The 20,304-nt window shown below is 41.3% G+C and overlaps 1 long non-coding RNA gene across 7 annotated transcripts; it reads left to right on the plus strand.

The window, feature by feature from the left end:
* Positions 1-676: 676 nt before the first annotated feature.
* On the plus strand, positions 677-10,655 carry LOC125520984. 7 transcript variants are annotated; one of them, XR_007288950.1, is made up of 7 exons: positions 677-1,990; positions 2,055-3,954; positions 4,256-4,331; positions 5,011-5,156; positions 5,298-5,470; positions 6,760-9,409; positions 9,494-10,655. It is a non-coding gene; the product is annotated as an uncharacterized LOC125520984 (long non-coding RNA). The 7 variants fall into 7 exon arrangements; XR_007288951.1 differs by lacking the exon at positions 9,494-10,655 and having other exon boundaries at positions 2,055-2,171; positions 2,259-3,954; positions 6,760-7,301; XR_007288954.1 differs by lacking the exon at positions 9,494-10,655 and having other exon boundaries at positions 2,055-2,171; positions 2,382-3,954; positions 6,760-7,301.
* The last annotated feature ends 9,649 nt before the right edge of the window (positions 10,656-20,304 follow it).

The following is a 20,304-nucleotide window of genomic DNA, read 5'->3' on the forward strand; positions in this document are numbered from 1 at the left end:
AAAAAGTCACGTGTGCGTGGGTGCGTGTCATTTTGTTTATCATTTGTGCTCAATTTCCGTCATTCATATGCGTGCGTATCATTTTGTTTATCATTTGTGCTCAATTTCTGTCATTGATATGTCCTTATTAGTCCATTATCAGTCTTGTACTCCCTATGGTCCATAATATAAGGATGTTTTTTACACTAGACTAGTTTAAAGACCCTCTTATATTATGGGACGAAAAGACTTGTTCATCCAGTTCTATAAGTCATTAGTTTATTCTTAGTTTCTGTATTTTTGTTCAGTATCCATTATCCAATTTTAGTCTTTCATTGTTCATTTTTCCCCAATCATCATGGTTCATTCATCACTCATTGTTTATTCGATCATTCTCAATCTTCTTGCTGATAACCTAATTTAGCTGAAATCCATCATTGAACATATAAACTTTGTTGTGCAACCCGCCATTCTGGAGCCCCCGCATGCGCGATGCTCGTTCGGCCACTTTCTGTAGCTCGCTTTTGGCTGCTGGCGTGTGGTGGGCCGTTGGTTTTTTTCACGTCCATAACTGCTTCAAGAGTGGATGACAAGTGGGGCTCGTCGCGTGTGGGGTCGAGAGAATGGCGTGGCGTTAAGAAAAGCATCAGACCCTAACCGACGAGGGGTAAAAAGAAAAAAGCAACGCAGCCTCCTCTCCTCTCCTCGCTCGCCTCCTACTCTCCCCCACGCCGCCCCTTCTCTCTCCCCGCTCGTCTCCTCTTCCCTCGACGCCGGCTCCCCTGTCCTCGCCACCTCTCCTCCTTTTCCTCCTCTCTCTCCCGCGCCGCCGTTCTGCCCCCATCCACCCGTGCTCGACCCCGAACCTGGATCCCAGCCCACCGGATCGGAGGCGTCTGGGCGTGGAGGCGAGCTTTTCCGACGGCAGCGATGACCACCATCCAGGCCCCCTTGCTCACGGTGGATAGGCTACGACCGAGGGGACGCAGAGGAGGAGCGGGCCTCGCGGAGGAGGGGCCGCAGCTGTGGGAGCTCTCCACGGAGGAGGATTCCGTGGCGGTGGAGCGGAGCGTGCGGTGGCGCGGAAGTAGCAGTGGAGGCCGGAAGAGCGCGGCGCGGCATCACGTGGCTGTGGTGGCCGAAGGGGCGGCGCGGCGTTGCTGCCTCTACCTCCATCCTGACCTTTTTACTCGCGCGCAGGTACCAAGTCGTCTCTCTCTCTCTTGCTTTGATCCCCATAAATTCTCATCTTCACCTATGTGGATTTTGTTTATCTATGCCTGCTATGTGTTTGAAAAAAATCCAAGCAGTATGAGGAGAAGATTTTGTGGTTGATTTAGTTTTTAGGATCTGCCGCCCCCTTTTTTCATTTTTGCAACAACCTGTTTCATGATGAGACCCATCAATTATCTTTTCATATTTTGACAGTACTATATTGTTTACTTTGTGGAACTTTAGTTACCTGTAAGATGCAATCAACACCTTGAAATATTTGGTGTTTCTCGGTGCTCTGTCGTTGACCATAAAATCATGAAAGTTTGTTAATAACTTAGAAGGATATGATTCCAGCAATGTGTTTCACGCATATTATGTACTATTAGTGTGTGAACAATATTTTTCACGGGCTATACTTTTCTCAGCATGTTTCTATCTGGTTGGTATCCGCTGGTACCATTCATTGTGAGTGCTTTTAGGGGTTGCTCAACTCTCGGCTATTTTCACCATCTAAATGATTGCATCTTCCCGTTCTCACAATTTCTCAAAGGTTATTGTATTGATACTATGGAATTTATAGTGAAAAAATAATAGGGTTCAATTCGATTCATTTTGGAAACTCTAGCGGGGCCATCCCAAATTCCTCTCAGCTGTCATAATTGAATAAAAGGGATCGTATAGCTTTCCAATTCAGCAACATACATCTATCACCTAGGCATAACTGCCAACATCAGCAAGTGCATTTGCTCGTAAGGACCATTCGAAGGCCAAGGCCACAGCTTACCGCGTACTGCAGGTATGGTCCCTTTTTTCTATAAATCATTTTTTGTCACCTTAGTGAGGAACTGTTCATTTTCCAGCTCGGATTGATCTTGGGGCATCGCCTGGGCCTACTTCTTGGAGTTGGCCTCCATACAGGTTCGAGATTATTTACAGAAGACCATGGTGTACTGCATCATATCTACATGGCAACACCGGTACAGTTACAGTGTGCTGAATCATAAGAGTACTACAACTCTGAATCTTGAAATGTTAATATTTACGTTCTCATGATTTTCTTGCAGTTCATAGTACTTGCGAGTATACCCCTAAAAAATTAGTACTTGAGAGTACGACGATCTTTTCTTTTGTTTGATTACCTCAAGGCAATCTCTTGAACTAAGCAGAGTTATGTTTCCTATGTACAGTTTGTTGCTCTCGCTCAACCAATCAATGCTTTAGCTTTTGTTTTTGACGGTGTCAATTATGGAGCATCAGATTTTGCATATGCTGCTTATTCGTTGGCAAGTCCGCTAATTTTCCAGCTTATTTGTGCTCTGGCTTTCCAGCTTTCTCTTCTGACACATTCCATTGAATTAGAGAAAAGTATTCTTTTCATCTCTCAATTTTTGGCGAAGTCTAGATTTAATCCTTCAACTATGAAACCGGACAACTTGCACCTCAAACTCTTAATACCGGACAAATTTCGTCCCTTGTAGCAGCCGACCTAATTTTGTTGCTTACTTGGCGTAGTGTTTGACTGGTTTTGACCGGTTCACGCCAACATGGCAAAGGAGATGGTAAATCGCTCTTCGCTTCGGAACAAAAAATAGCTTGCACCGGCGCCGGCGATCTGGACGATGCGGGTGCCAGCGAGGAGAGACTGCGCGATGCCTGGGAGCGAGCTGGGCTGTCCGTGCGGCTGGACAAGCAAGCACGGGCACACGGAATGGCCAGAGCTTCGTCGGCGACGACGTCCAGTGGAGGCAACGGGCGGCGCCATGCGGGCAGCGAGCTAGATGGCATGGGGTGGCTCGGGGAGAGAGACTAAACGACCATGGGTTCATCTATAGCACGTACACGTGCTCAGACGTGGCGGATAAGCACCAGAGCGACGGCTGCGTCGACGGCAGCGGGCGGCGGAGCATAGGCTCGCGGCTGGCTGAGCTCGTGGACTAGGGGCTTCTTGGGGAGGACGTGCGAGGCTTCAGTAGGACCACGGGGAGCTTAGGAAGCCGACAGGAAGAACCAGAGGTTGCCGGACGAGGAGCTCGCGGCGCGGCGATGGTCACCGGAGTCGAGGAAGACGATTTGGGCAGCGGCGATTTAGGGCCTCCGCGTCGCTTCCTTTGGTTTTGTTACTAGAACGGCGAGGTGAAGCGTCTTGATATGGCGAGCCGTGGAGGAGGCCTATGCCGCTACGGGCAACCCGTGCTGCTCACAACGAGTTGCAAAACGATTCCCTCCTGCCGGCACAATAACAGACACCAGCTGGCACAGCAACTAAAGACACAGGCGCTCCATACCCCCTTGAGCGCTGGCTCGGCGCCATCGCCGCCGGCATCCTAGCATGCCGCAGCAGCGCTTGTCGCCGGTGCACTCTAAGTGCTCGATGAAATGCCCATTAGAGAGATAATAGGAGGGAAGAAGAGATAGGACAAGTAGGATAGAAAAATACTGCCACCTAGACAATGACCGGTCAAAAACATGCCAAGTCAGCTTGGAAACCGCTTCGGTTGTGTGGAGGGACGAAATTTGTTCGGTATTAAAAGTTTGAGGTGCATGTTGTCCAGTTTTATAGTTGAGGGACTAAATCTAGATTTCATCAAGAGTTGAAGGATGAAAAATATACTTTTCTCATTGAATTATGTATCCTCAGATACTTGTGGCTGTTGTCAGCATCGCTTGCATTGTCACCCTCGCCAGTTAGAGTGATTTCATTGGAATCTGGATAGCCTTGTCCATCTACATGTGCCTCCGCATGTTTGCAGGATTATGGAGGTAGAGTGAGGAAGCACTCTCATTTCATTATATTTTCTGAATTTTTATTATTACGACGAAAACCAAACAACAAATACCCGTATTCACTAATGGCTTGTTAAAATGGGCTTTCCGGGATGAAATATGCAATATCAAACGAAGCCGTAATCGGTTATACCTCATTGCTCATTTTTGTTTAACTTTGGATCCCCTATAAATAAGAATAACTTCGTATTTGCTTGAGTTTTCCTTTTGTATACCAGGCGTGGCTATATTTTCTATACTGGTTACAGTTTAGGTAACCTTGATTTATTTTTTCCAGTATTGGGACTGCTATCGGGCCATGGGCTTTCCTTCGCAGCTGAACATGTAACGTACATTCTCGTAGATAGTATAAGGTAGGTAGAATATTTATACTTGTAAGCAACTTTGGAGTTCAGACTAAGATTTGGTGTGTCAGTATATGAAATCTACTATAAATCAAAAGCCAATATAAAGGTATGCTCCACCTTGATTGTCGTTACTATGTTCCACTCCTATATTGACCAGGGGAAGTTGTATATTATGCCAATTTTTCCTTCAATTACTACTGTGTTTAGAGTGTACGTATCGAATGAACCAATTCCTTCAGTTATATCAGTACATATTAAAACGAAAGGGTGTATATGAACATAAGCATTCATACGAACTAAAATTGTTTGGCATTCATTCCTTTCCTGCGGGTCATTCATCATCTCGTCTCACAACACTCATGCCACATAACCTGGCGAGCTCACACCTTACTCAGTTCTATGTACCAGCTATGTAGATTCATTCACCGAACTGAGATGATGTTTGTGCTCAGTTAGATGCTGCTTGCTCGATTTTGACCATGCTTGCTGCAATAATCAATCTATTTGATATGAGACCTATTTGTTCTTTGTTGACGTTTGGTTACAAATCCTGGAGCTATTCTTTTTGTATTGAGAATATTACCTTTTATCACCTTATTTGGCTGCAGTTCATCTTTCCCATTAGTTGTGTTAGTAAACTAAACTGAGAATGTTTGTTAACTTTTTATGGCTTGGGATCTTGCAGCTGCGGCGGCTCGCTGTTTGTGTGGTGAGGGTTACTTCCCCTGGTGCAGTAATACCATTTTGGAGTGTCCCTTGTTTGCAACTATATTTATCTACAGCCTCTGCTAACAGGGCTCCGGTTCAGAGAAAATCAAAGGGACAAACAAAGTAAGATGCAAATAAAATTATCCACTTGGCTATGATTTTCATACTGATGTGATTTGGCCTGCTAGATTAACTACTTTCTATATGCTCAGTTTTGCGTCTCGTGTGCTGTTTAGATGCTGAGAGCCGTTCTTCAATATGTAGGCTCGGATGCACGTTTGTTGGTAGATCAGTTTAAGTTGCTTTTATTGAACCAAAAGTTAATGTTGTTGGCCTTGCCAGCCTGCCAGCCCTCAAAGAGGTCGTTCAGCCTCGAAGGAGAGGGGACTGATGGATGCTAGGGAAAGAAACTAGGTGAAGCTCTGATGCTTGATCGAGTAAGCATCCTCTTCTTATCACTCTACTTTGTCGGTTGTCCACTGAAATGGTATGATCAGAATATTCCTCGAATTTGCTCCATGACATCTTGCTTGCCATGTGGTCACCTTACCTCAAAATTGACATATTAATCAATGAACTACTGTTTAGGCAAGGGTTTATAGTCCCAGTAAACTATAAAACCAAATAATTGTTCCAAAATTTCGAATTTACCTCTGCACATGTAGAAGAACATCATAGATTGTTTAGACTTGGTGTTAACAAAAAATGATAGTAGTATGGTCAGACCTATTTCCCCCACCTGCTTACTCATTTGAGTATATTTGATTGCACTTTTGGGACATTATTACCATTTTTACTTTTTACTTTGTTCAGACGCCGGTTCTTATTTGGTTTAGAGGTATGCTACTCCAAACATATGTTCATTTTGGGTTTAGATTTTGTAGATTGAACTAATGCGATACTAAAATTATCCGTCACCCCAAAGGTTCTTCCCTGTTGGTTTCGGGATTAGTATTTTGATCTCTGTTTGAAAAAGGACAAACAAGAACAGACTCACTAACACCCTCGGGTTCCTCTCTGTTGGTTTCAACATCAGTATTTTGATCTCTGTTTGAAAACTATTAGAAAAGGACAGATAAGAACACACTCATTGACACACTCTAATATCTTTTTAATTATGAACTCAGTTAGCTGAACTTTATCGCATATATTTCTAATGGTTTAATATGTAGTTATTTTTCGTAATTTGAGTTGACTAGCTCTATGAATATAGAACAGAAATAATTGTCTGCTATTCACTTAAGGTTCATATACTTTGTGATTTTCAGCTAGAACGACTTCTTAAGTATCCACATCTATTGGGCAGCTTGAGAATTCAGTTTTTTTCATATGACACCAGACTGGGTACAACTAATATAGCGCCATCTTTGCCTTTTGGCCTCTGTAGCAAGTCAAAGTAGTAGATGTCTAATGATCAAATGATTCCTCCACTAAATGCAACGAGTGCATGCTGGTAGGTGTTACATAAGGACGAAAAATAACATGGCTCGCTGCCGTCCTGCTGCAACCCCCCCCCCCCCCCCCCCCCCCCCCCCCTCGCCATGTTTTTGTATACACCATGCATGGAGCACATAGCTGCACATGGACTGATTAGAAAACACTTGTTGTGTGATGATAAAATCACCAATTAGTTAATTTTGTATTTGACTTTGCTTGTTCAATTGTTATCAGTGTTTTCAAATTTGGCACCATCTATATCGTAATTAATTGGAATCCCTTCATGCAGGAACCAGATGCTTTCAAAGTTCTTCTGGTTGAGTCGTTTACTTACTAGCAATGACATTCACAATGGGAAGCCTTTATAGCAGGCTACTTTGATTGATTCCCAAACTATGGCTTAGTTACAAATGTTTTGGCGGTGATGTTTCATACACCAGTCCAGTGTTGCTACCCAATGATGAGTTGTATGAAGCACTTTGAAATGCTTTGAAGAAAGTCTTTTAGGTGGCGGTTCTACTGCTGCTACTCCTGTGACAGCCAAGGCGTAGGTTGCAGCTCGCAGAATTTTAAGGAGGAAAGGAAGACATGATTTCTTATTGGTGAGGTGAGTTGTTTCCTTCATATACAAATTGCAGCGATGACAGACACTCACTGTGCTTGTTTGTTCATGTAGAAAGTCATTTGTTTTCAGTAGTAGAAACATCTTGATTAACCTAGCTGAATTTTGTGGCTCAGTAGCCGCCTCCTGTATGTAGGCATGTTTAGATCTTTTGTAGAATCAGATTGTTAATATTTCCTTAGAAGTAAAAAAGGTTACCTTTTGCATTACTTGTTTACTTGGACCCAAACTGTTCATTACCTATTGTATCTACAGAGTTTGTCTTAGCGTAGCGTGCATTGGAACCATAGTTACAGAGTTTGGCTTAGCGTGCTTTAGAACAGTAGCTGCAGAGTTTGACCTCTCTGTTCTTATTTCTCTATATACTTGACACATACCTGCCTCTAACGTGTCCATGTGATTCCGATGAATTTGCTATATCTAATTTTTGAGCTTTTCATTATCTTCTAATTGTTGCATGCATTTTTCTAATATACCATTCTCTCTCATCCAAATAACTAAGTGTTTATAAGGTGGCGGCAAGGCGTGCTAACAGCGCCTTGCAATTATGTCCGCTTTAGGAGATTAGGAGCTTAGACGTCTATAGGCGCTTAGGCGTCAGAGCGGTTGGTGCTCACCTTAGGTCACCTTACTGCCTTAAAAATCATGGTGGTCACACACTCATAACACATTACCTTTGAAGCTTGTGTATGTGAATGTATAGATACACTTAGTGATCTGCGCATTGGTAAGTACTAACTGAACTGAATATCTTGATCACAAGATATATCATTGTTGGCCGGCTTGGTTTAAGAACCCATTAGCTGGTTTATACTCCCGTCATCCCAAAATAAGTGTCGCTGATTTAGTACAACTTTACTAAATCAACGACACTTATTTTGGGACGGAGGGAGTATAATATTTGTCTGCTTATTCCTTTGTTTTTTTTTTCTCTTTTGCTTTCAATCGTAAGTGGCACAGATGTGCAGTTCAAAGGCAGGCTGTGTCAAAGATGTGAATCAAATAGTTATGCCGTCGGTGCATGTTTTTGTTGCTCTTAGTGTTTTCGTTATGATGATTTTGCTATCTTAGTCTTTTCGTTCTGATGATTTTGCTATCTCAGCGATCCGTGTTTGACAATCTGTTACCTTTTACGGGCAGTGCATGTGAAAGTGTACTATGCAAGCATTATGGGATAATGATACACTGCTTATTCGTACGTTCACACACTCTGAACACCACAATCAGACTAGGAAGATGCCTAAATAAACTATGAGGCTGCCTATATATAAGTGTTTCTGTAAACCAGATATAAGCCATTATACTATCTGTACTACTATCTGCAATGTAATCCACATTGCATTATATTTCCAGCTACATCTCCTACTAACATTCTTTCTAACTGGCTTCTTGCGCCATTGGCGCAACCGGGTCATCTAGTTTTAGTAAATGCTCAGTGCTAGCTCTCAGCCCCTACGTTCCTCAGGCAAGCTCACATCATTCTTTGGTCTTTCATTTCTGAGATTTTTTAAAACATGAGGAAAAATAGAAACTCTGAATTTTTTCAAATATCGAACAATTTTTTGAAAGCACAGACAATCTTTTACAAAATGGAACACATTAAAAAATTCTGAATTTTTTTTGAAAAGTTTTTCAAATTCCAAAGTATTTTGTGATTTGACAAATTTTGAAAACGTGAGCAAAATTTTAAAATCCAAAATATTTTGGAAACACGGGCATTTTCTTAAATTGCAATTTTTTTGAAAATGTGAATAAAAGTTTGACACTCAGAACATTTTTTGAAAAACATGAACAAATTTGGAATTCCGAACATGTTTTAAAGAGATGAACAATTTTTTTAAAATGTGAAGAGAATTTGAAATTTTCTATTAGTAAAGAAAGAACAAATTTTAAATATGTTGATCATTTTTTGAACTTTGCGAATTTTAGGAAGAAAAAAATAACATAAAAGAAAATAAAAAACACACACAAAATCGATTCCTGAACCTTATAGAAGGTCCCAAACCAATTTGCGCTTTTGAATATTTGTTCAAAATTCCAAAAAATGTTTTTTTCAAAATAATTTCAAAAAAATGTTTGTGTCTTTCTCAGAATGGCAAAATACAAACATTTTTAAAAAGAGCAACAAAAATTATGAATACAAACATTTTTAAATTTTACAAACATTTATTGAAAAAAACACTAACAAGTTTGGAATTCTAATTTTTTTTCCCGAAAATAGGAACAAATTGTGGAAAGGCCGATAACTGGCCGGATGTGTCGTGCCTTGCATACGGTGTCGGAATTCTTTCAAACCTGGCATGGATGTGTAACATGGGTATGACCACCTTTTTGCAGAAGTTGGGTTAATTTCAAGAATTTTCATAAAATAGGACGTGTTCAATGGAGTTTGTCTGCGCAGGTCAGAAGGCTCCATTTGAGAGCACATTGTTTCTCAACATCTCTTCCACTAGATCTTATTCTAACGCACTGTCACCGCCACCTTCTCGTTGATGCCTGAAAGAAACCAAGATTTTCCACCATTTCCACTCGCATCTCGGCTCCCCTTCCACCAAGATCGACATGTCGGAAGTCTGGGATGTTAAGGCTTGGACCTATCATCGAATAGGCGGTTTGTCACTGCCTTATGTAAAGTCGCTTGGGTATAAATCATTTCACCGAAAGTGGTTCAAAATCATGTTGGAAAACAATAAAAAATGATCATCAGTTGAACCATAAGACCCTTTTTCTGCAAACTTAGTAAATATTATCCTGCTATCCAAAACTACTCATGTCTAAAAATTGGATATTACATGTCGATTCAACTTATTCATATCATATTTAGTTTTTATTCAATCCAATTGCGAATTGAGTTGATTTGATATTAAGAATAATAAGCTTCAAAAAAGTGTAAACATACAAAAATGATATATTCATGATATTTTTTGCATTCATAATTTGATTAATATTTTGTATTCCATTGACCTTTAGTAGAAACTTTACTTTAAATATAGAATGCAGAATTAAATTTCTTTTACTGTTCACCACATTCTCATGCATCCTTCAAATTGTGTGAAAAATAAATAACTTGATCATGTATGTAGTTTATGTCATGAATAACTTTGTTCACTAATATTTTTCTATTATTCTAATTTCTGATTTTACTGCTATCTTACACAAGTTAAGTTAACATATATCATAATTTTTTAAAATTTATACTAATTTTTTTACTTATATGATGTATAGTGTCAACATAACAAATGTTGCATAATATTAATAAACAGAAGATTTTTTGCCAAAAATTATAAGATCTTATTCAGTATATTCTACATTATATTTATCACAATTAACAATATGATAATGCTATTAATTTTTTTATATATTATTATTTATTATAAATATAACATCAATCTTTTTCAAATTAACCCGTGCTCAATTAAAGTTATATTTGGCAGCAAAAGCTATGCTTTGCCTTTAAATTTTATTGAGGTATCGATAATTTTTTTATTTTAATTGAATCACTCTTAGACATAAAAGAACTTAATGATAAAACATAATTTCCTATGAACTAATATGCATCGTTAGATGAGGTATACTATATCTTTATGTTTTGCGAACTATATTATCATATTATCGTTAAACATGTTTGTACAGAGCTTGAGAAGATACCTATCTAACATATATCTTGATAGACATTTCTAGAGTGTATAATTGTTTACGATTATTGTATCCGGCAAACCACATGTTTTTATGTTTTTTGCGACGATACCGAACAATTCCAGCATCTTACTATTCGGCCTAGTTTCTCCGGTAAATTATCCACCAACAGACATATTCTGTCTATTAGTTCATTTTTGATAAAAAATATTACTTCCTCCGTTTTTTCCCTCTGTATTTTTTTGATAAAAAATATTCCAGCATCGTGGTTTTAGTTCAAACTACAACGACGACACTTGTTATGAAACACCGAGGGACTATAATAATTTAATATCAAGAATATATTAGTTACAGCTGGCCTCTGCAATGCCTTCAACAAAAGAACGTTGTATGAGTAAGACCATTATCTGGCTCATCAACTAATAAGGACCAAACCTAGAGTTTTCAACCCTACAACTCGAAGAACCCCCCACACTCAAAAGAGTTTTCACCCTGGAACTCGTCGGTTGCACTACAGGCTACAACCACATGATCAACTGAGACGAACCTAGTTATGTCGGCAGGCGTTACAATAACTGTAGTGAGTACTTGAAATTTCGTGCTTTTTTAATTGTTTATACATATATATGCACTTCTAGTACAACATTTGGCGCTGTCCCAAAAATTTGGGTCTGCAACTGCACGGCATCCTAATGGTATGCCATTTTGGGGCTACTTGCGTGAGCTTAGCTTAATTTGGAAATGTCGGTGACTCCATGCAGTGAGAGAATACATTGAAACCTTCAATACCACCACCGCTAACTGTCCCCTGGCCTAGCTTGCTTTTCTTGTCATCACCTTTACCTTGCCTTGGTGTTGCAAACAAACTCATTTACAAATTGGTTACAGCCCGTTCATCCATGCACAAGCAGCAGTATGATTGTACCAGCACTAGCTTTTACATGTCTGAAACACGGCTATACTGTGTATGATTACAACTTCTTAGGGGAACCTGGTGAAGATGCAACATGGCTGTTACTGCCTTCATTACCATTTATCCCCGAGTCGTCGGTCGACACTTCCATTGTTGTTTTGAAACCTCTGAACTGCATTTTCAAAGGAGCCCAACTGGAAATTCACCGGCTCCGCCCTTCCAATATTTAGAGGTCCATATCTCCACGGTGTTGGAATAGTTATATAGAGATAGGACAAGTGTTTTACTTTTGTAACCTCCTTCTATCTCTTCTTCTGTTTATCTCCTCCAACACCCCCTGCCTCCACTCCTCATTTCTTTGCAAAACCATAAATGCACAAATATCAACACTGCAAAATATATCTTTTGTGCTTACAAATGATGTAACCACAACCTATTTCTCGCCAGATACTTGGCTTTCCTCTAAACCCCTAGTTGATGTGTTCCGTACCTATTTTCACATTCCACTGGTCCCTTTTGTAAGAAGAGAAAAGTATGTTTTTGTCCCTCAAATTCCCCAAAAGTATAGACTTGGTCCCTCAAAATTTTTTTGGTATATATTTGATCCTTCAACTCTCAAAACTGGATAAGTTTGGTCCAAAACCAGATTTTAAGCATGTTGACCGGGTTTGACCATGTTTGATCACCTTGACCAGGTTTGACTGATGAATAGTAAATTCAAAAAATAGCAAAAAATATATATCAAAGAGACTCTGAAATTTTGTGGCAACCAAGGTGTTTGGGAATTTGTGTGGTATATTTCGACATCCCAGGAGCTCATGGCAAAAAAAACTAATTTTGGCTCACAAAAAGGCATAATTTGTTTTTTTATTTGCTAGAGCTCCTCGGATGTTATTTGACCACAAAAATTTACACGCACCAAGCGCACCCAAGCATGTTTGTTGTCACAAAATTTCAGATTGTTTTTGAATTTGTTTGCTTTTTTGAATTTATTGTTCATCGGTCAAACCTAGTCAACATGGTCAAACCCCGTCAAACATGGTCAAACCCGATCAACGTGCTCAAAATTTGGTTTTGGACCAAACTTATCCGGTTTTGAGACTTGAAGGACCAAATATATACCAAATAATCTTAAGGGACCAAGTCTATACTTTTGGAAAACTTGAGGGACCAAAAAACATACTTTTCTCTTGTAAGAATGGGAAATATTATGCGTTTTGGTCTGGAATTTAACCTGTGTAACGGCCTAACCAGTGTTGCATCCCTGGAACTGGCTTTTCTTTGGTCTTTGCTCCAGGATATTAGGCTCACAGACGGACCAGTCTCCTGCTTCCTTAATGGGGGACATGCTTTCACGACAAAGACGCGCAGTTTATTTGGCAATCCAAGGTGCCAAATAAGATTAAGGCATTCGCTTGGCTTCTCTTCAAGGGCAGGCTAAACACAAAAGGGAACTTGCCGCATAAAACCATTACTCCAAATCCGGACTGCCCTAGGTGCTCTCAGCTGGAAGACACGGATCGCCTCTTCATCACATGTCTCCTCGCCGACGGGATTTGGCGAAGGCAACATTTCTTGGGAAAAATTGTCTAAAAATTTCTTAATAAATTTGAATAATATTTTAAAATCATGATTTTTTTGAAATTCGAACAAACTTTTAAAACATGAACATTTTTTGAAAAAGTGTTTTTTATATTCTGAACACTTATCAAAATTTCTTTTATATACGATGAACAATTTATAAATACACATTGAACATTTTGTAATATATGCTGAACAATTTCTGAATACACATTTAACATTATTGTGATATATGCAGAACAGTTTTTAAATACACATTGAACATTTTTGTGATATATGTTGAACAATTTTTAAATACAGAATAAACATGTTTTTAAAAATACGTTAAGCATTTTCTTAATATACAGTGAACATATTCTTAGATATATGATGAACATTTTCTTATGACACGGTGAACTCTTTGTATAATAATATACCGCTTTGAATAAGTAGGTAGCTATCTCAAAAAACAGTCAACAACTCAAAAAGAAAAACTCTTTGTATAATACGAAAAAAGAGAACGAAAATAAATAAATGGAATAAGAACAAATCTGAAAAAGAGAAAGAAAAAAACTGGAAGAAAAGGGGGAAAGCCCGAGCAGCAACAAGCGCGTACATCGAGCTGTAGCGCGCCTCCACCTGCGTCCTGCTGCTGCCCCTTCTCTCCTTCTCGGATCTGAACCCAATTGCTGCTGCCTTTCTTCTCCTACATCAACTGCTGCTGCTCCTCTTCCAAACGCCTCTGCTTGCTGCTCCTCTTCTCCAAGTCACTCCTCTGCTACCTGTTCTTCTCCAACGCCCCCTGATGCTCTGCTCTCAACTCTCGCTACTGCTTGATGCATCTCTGCTTCCTCTCTGCTGCTTGCTAATCTTTGTCTGCTTCTCCTCTGAACAATGTACACCGCCTCTCTCTCTCCCCCCCATCCCCACCCCCCAATGTGTGTGTATAATTTCTTTAAATTCTGTAAATTTGATAAGCTATCATTAAGATATGATATTTTCTGTTACCTTGTCAATTCACTACTAGTTTTGTATGCGTTATCGTCCATGTGCTAGAAACCTACATAAATTCAGTTCACCTATGTCATATGTGTCACTTTTGTGGTACATGTGTGTTTGTCATGTGCACTCAACTTGTGTAATTCTTGTTTGTATTTGTGTTGTCGCTTTTGTACTGAACTTGCTGCAAAAACTTTCAGTTTGTAGTCATTGTGTTAGCTCAAGTACTAGTGATACCTAAATATGTGTGTATGTTTGTGATGTGAAGTACTTATATTCTGTCTTATGATATTGCTTCTACCCTTTTCTTATATGCTTGCAAGTTCTATATGTTGAAATATGTGCAGTTTCAGGCAATTATTCAGAGTATTAAATTATAGTTTCATCATAGTATGAGTTTGACACCAGCATATGTATGTGTTATTGTTAATAATTTCAGAGCAACTACCAACGGTAAGCACTACAGAGACAACACGAACTATTTGATCATTGCCAGCTTGTAGATTTCACTGATCAGAGATAAGTTCAGTTCTAGTGCCTTTAAAATTTCTACCAACACATATATATATTATTCCTCTCGAAGGATAAATAGCAGTGATAAAAGGACACCACTAAGCAAGTCAAGTGTAGGTATTAAATAAGAAGAACAGAGGCACACAACAGTTTTTGATGATCTATTCTATAAAGCACTATTACTAGTAGTTATCCACTTGCTTTCAAATCAATTTTAGTTATAGACTAAACTCAACAAACTAGTTAGATCTATGAGATGGCAAGTAGGCGAAAACAAAACACTCACTTCTGTCGACAGCACTCGAAGCTGCTCGTGTCGACGAGGCAAGGCATGTTAGGTTGACGCGGTCCCAGAAAACCTTTACGCTGCCGCTGTACCACGGAGTTGTCGGCGAGGTCTCGGAGATACAATGCCGCTCCATGAACTGGGGTACACCGAATCGAGGAATCGAGGAGCAGGAGGTTGCTGCTCAAAGCCAACACTCGTGTACATGCCAAATACACGAGCACCAGATCGGACACCAACTTGATTTTTCGCACTGAGATGAACTGGAAGGAACTTGATGAGGAGCTCTCTCCAATTCTGTGATCCTCAAAAGGGAGAAGGGAGGGCTGATTTAAGGAGAGGAGATGGAGTCTGCCGCCGCTGCACAACAACCGCCGCATAGCTCGCAACGAGCCTGGAGTGGGAATCGGATCGATCCCCCTTTTTAGGTCTCAATGGTTGCGGGCAACCTTATCTTTTCTCCCATCTCTCTATGACACTTGGCCCCAAAAATTTCTCTTCCTTTATCTACAGAATTTCGAATTTCTTTAGGCCGACAAAATTGGGAAATTCTTAGAATACACTCAAAATATACAACAGTCCCCACCAATTTATCAATTTGGATGTCCGATGTGAATAAATGCTTTATTTGATATACAATTGTTTGAAAAAGGGTACCTTGCGATTTTGAACTCAATGCCTAGCAGTAAGAGCTACGACTTTGCACAGACAATGGAGGACTATGCCTTGATCCAATGCCTTGGTGTGAAGCTTTCACTCAATCTGCACTTTGTACAAGGCAGCTGTTCCGCACCTCTCGGGGTGGGACGTTACGGTCATGTCCTCGTATCTAACTCATGAGCATTTAGGATAGTGTACTCATTCTTCCTTCGATCGCGATCTGACGACCATGCTCACACGTAGGTGAGTTCTCTAGGAGTTCCTGTAGGACGATTCCCTTAACTAAGATGTCATCAAACTCATTAAGAACTTTCTCTCAACCTGCCATACAGATGGAGTACTGCAGCTAATAGGACTCTTTTAAATGTACTCCTTGTCACACACAGCTTGTTTTCCCTGAGCCTAGTTCACGGGATCTTCGATCATCTAGGATAGGTTACCGCCGATGGTGACGTCCACGGGTATGAGCCCCATTCCCGTCGATGCTGCAACAATGCACTTCCGTGCCATTCCTTTGGTGAAAGAATCAGCTAGATTCCTCTCAGACTGGATGTATTCCGTCGTGATTACACTGTCTCTCTGGCATGCCTAACCGACTTAAGTCATCTTTTTATGTGTCTTGAAGACTTCATGTTGTCCTTCTTTCTCTTAACCTTAACTAGAACGGTTTGGTTGTCGCAATAGGTCAAACGACTAGAATTGGTTTTTCCAACACTGGTAGGTCAGAAAGTAGCTCTCTAAGCCATTCTGCCTCTACGGTGACTGAGTCAAGTGCTACTAATTCAGCCTCTATTGTGGACCGAGTAAGGATAGTCTGTTTGGAGGACCTCCACGATACGGCTCCACCTGCTAGAGTGAATACATAACCACTCGTAGCCTTCATGTCATCCGAGTCACTAATCCAGTTAGAGTCACTGAATCCTTCTAGGACTGCTGGATGACCATTAAAATGTATTCCCACATTTTTTTGTTCCCTTCAAATATCTAATTACCCTCTCTAGTGCTACCCAATGATCATCTCCTGGATTGGCCATGTAGCGGCTCAACCTGCTTACTGCATATGAGATGTCTGGTCTTGTTGCACTGGCTAAATACATGAGGGATCCGATAATCTGAGAATATTAAAGCTGCTCTTTGCCATGCCCGTTGTTCTTCTTTAGTTTAGCATTTGGATCATAAGGTGTGGCCGCTGGTTTACAATCCACGAACCTAAATCGCTTGAGGATTTTATCCACGTAGTGAGATTGTGAAAGAGTGATCCCACTCTCACCTTTTATAAGCTTGATGTTCAAAATAACATCAGCTTCACCCATATCTTTCATGTCAAAATTCTGGGAGAGGTATGAATTAGTTTCATTGATTGCATCCATGTTGGTTCCAAACAATAATATGTGATCTACGTAAAGACATACGATGACACCTTCGCCCCCTTTAAATTTTTAGTACACACACTTGTCGGCTTTGTTTACACAAAAGCCAACAAAAGTCAAAGTACTATCAAAAATTTTCATGCATTGTTTGGGAGCCTACTTGAGACCATACAGAGATTTAATCAAGCGACATACTTTTCTTTCTTGTCCTTCTGCCACAAACCCATTGGGTTGTTGCATATAAATTTCCTCATCCAATTCTCCATTTAGGAAAGCGGTTTTTACATCCATCTGATGTACATGGAGTTTATATGCTGCAGCTAGTGCTAAAAGCACTCGAATTGTGGGCAGTCGAGCCATAGGAGAGTAGGTATCAAAATAGTCCTCACCCTCTTTTTGCGTAAAACCCTTAGCCACCAAACGGGCCTTGTACTTTCCGATAGTACCAGCAAGTCTCCGCTTTCTCTCAAAGATCCATTTGCAACCCACTAGTTTGCAACCGATCGGAAGGTCTATAAGCTCCCAAGTCTCGTTCGCGATGATAGAATCCATCTCGCTATATATCAACCGCATCCTTCCAGTACTCCACATCAGGAGATGTGTATGCCTCCGAAAGAGTTCGCGGTTCATCATCCACGACATAGGTGACAAATTCATCGCCAAATGACTTTTCAGTCCTTCGTCTCTTACTCCTCCTCAACTCCCATGTTGGAGCGGTGTCATCCACGCTAGGAAGAATAGATGGTTCAGCAGAACCATCCAGCACAATTTCCACACTCATTCTCATAGGGAATAAGTTCTCAAAGAAAGTCGTGTTCTTGGACTCCATTACGGTGTTCACCGCCATGTCATTCACCTCGGATTTGACCACCAGAAATCTATAAGCTATGTTGTTTTTAGCATATCCTAGAAAGACACAATCAACGGTTTTGGGACCAAGTTTTCTTTTCTTCGGCAATGGCACATGCACCTTTGCAAGGCAGTCCCAAGTACGAACAAATGTCAAATTAGGTTTTCTCCCTTCCCAGCCCTCGTAAGGTGTTACCAAATGATTACGAGGAGGGACTCTGTTCAACAAGGCTTATTATAATGCCATTCATTTCACATATGTCAGAGTGGATTAGCTCAAGTGGAGAAGTGTCTCACCCTTCAACACTATGAAAAGGTTTTCGGGGCTGCTTAGCTTGCATGCACACTTCACATTTGGAGCCCTTCTCGTAATTATAACTAGGAATTAAACTCATTTTGCTTAATCGCACAATAGCCTCAAAATTGACATGACACAGTCGGGAATGCCAAACATCATGAATTTTATTGCAAGGGGAAACATTGAGAATGTTTACAGTATTCAAATCAAGAACAGACAAGCGGAACATGCCTCCGCTGTCATAACCTTTGCCCACAAAATTACCAAACTTGGTCAGAATGACCTTATTGGACTCAAAAACAAGCTTTATTCCCTGCCTACACAACATGGATCCACTAATCAAATTGCGAGTCATTGCAGGCACGTACAACACGTCTTTTAGGACCAGAGCTTCAGGCAGACCTGCCCAATCCCATGTACTGCAGCAGCAGGACCGTTCCCCATCAGGATGGGTCCACCATCTTTACCCTGAAATGAAGAGAAACACGAGCACAAATATGTCTTGTAGCACCAGTATCAACCCACCAATCTATTGATGGATATGCCATAAAGGCCTGAGGTACATACCCATCTGTATTTGTGTTCGCTACAACAACATTAGCTTCAGCCTTACGACCCTTGTGCTGACTTGGTGGAACAGGACCTTTTCCCTTACGTTCACGGCATTGGTTAGCTTTGTTGGGGAATGTAGCATGTAATTTTAAAAAATTTCCTACGATCACGCAAGATCTATCTAGGAGATGTATAGCAACGAGAGGGGAGAGTGTGTCCACGTACCCTCGTAGACCGAAAGCGGAAGCGTTATGTTAACGCGGTTGATGTAGTCGAACGTCTTCACGATCCAACCGATTCAAGTACTGAACGTACGGCACCTCCGTGTTCAGCACACGTTAACCTCGATGACGTCCCTCGAACTCTTGATCCAGCAGAGGGTCGAGGGAGAGTTCCGTCAGCACGACGGCGTGGTGACGGTGATGGTGATGTGATCCGCGCAGGGCTTCGCCTAAGCACTACGACGCCATGACCGGAGGAGTAAACTGTGGAGGGGGGCACCGCACACGGCTAAGAGAATAACTGTTGTGCCTTTGGGGTGCCCCGCCCCCGTATATAAAGGAGGGGAGGAGGAGGCCGGCGGCCAGGTGGAGGCGCGCCAAGGGGGGGAGTCCTACTAGGACTCCACTCCTAGTAGGATTCGGGCCCCCCTTCCTTCCAACGGAGAGGGGGAAAGGGGAAAGAGGGGAGAGGGAGAAGGAAAGGGGGGGGGGGCGCCCCCACCCCTTGTCCAATTTGGATTGGGCAGGGAGGAGGCGCGCGCCACCTCCCGTGGCCTTCCTCCCTCTCTCCACTATTGCCCATAAGGCCCATTAACTTTCCGGGGGGGGGGGGGGGGGGGGGGGGGGGGGGGGGGGTCCAATAACCTCCCGGTACGACTCCGATAAATCCCCGAACCTATTCGGAACCATTCCGATGTCCGTATATAACCTTCCAATATATCAATCTTTACCTATCGACCATTTCGAGACTCCTCGTCATGTCCGTGATCTCATCCGAGAATCCGAACAAACTTCGGTCACCAAAACACATAACTCATAATACAAATCGTCATCAAACTTTAAGCGTGTGGACCCTACGGGTTCGAGAACTATGTAGACATGACCGAGACACATCTCCAGTCAATAACCAATAGCAGAACCTGGATGCTCACATTGGTTCCTACATATTCTACGAAGATCTTTATCGGTCAAACCGCATAACAACATACATCATTCCCTTTGTCATCGGTATGTTACTTGCCCGAGATTCGATCGTCGGTATCATCATACCTAGTTCAATCTCGTTACTGGCAAGTCTCTTTACTCATTCTGTAATGCATCATCTTGTAACTAACTCATTAGTTACATTGCTTGCAAGGCTTATAGTGATGTGCATTACCGAGAGGGCCCAGAGATACCTCTCCGATACTCGGAGTGACAAATCCTAATCTCGATCTATGCCAACTCAACAAACACCTTCGGAGACACCTATAGAGCATCTTTATAATCACCCAGTTACGTTGTGACGTTTGATAGCACAGAAGGTGTTCCTCCGGTATTCGGGAGTTGCATAATCTCATAGTCAGAGGAATATG

This window comes from Triticum urartu, chromosome 7 (genome assembly GCF_003073215.2).
Source record: "Triticum urartu cultivar G1812 chromosome 7, Tu2.1, whole genome shotgun sequence".
NCBI classification, from domain to species: Eukaryota; Viridiplantae; Streptophyta; class Magnoliopsida; order Poales; family Poaceae; genus Triticum; species Triticum urartu.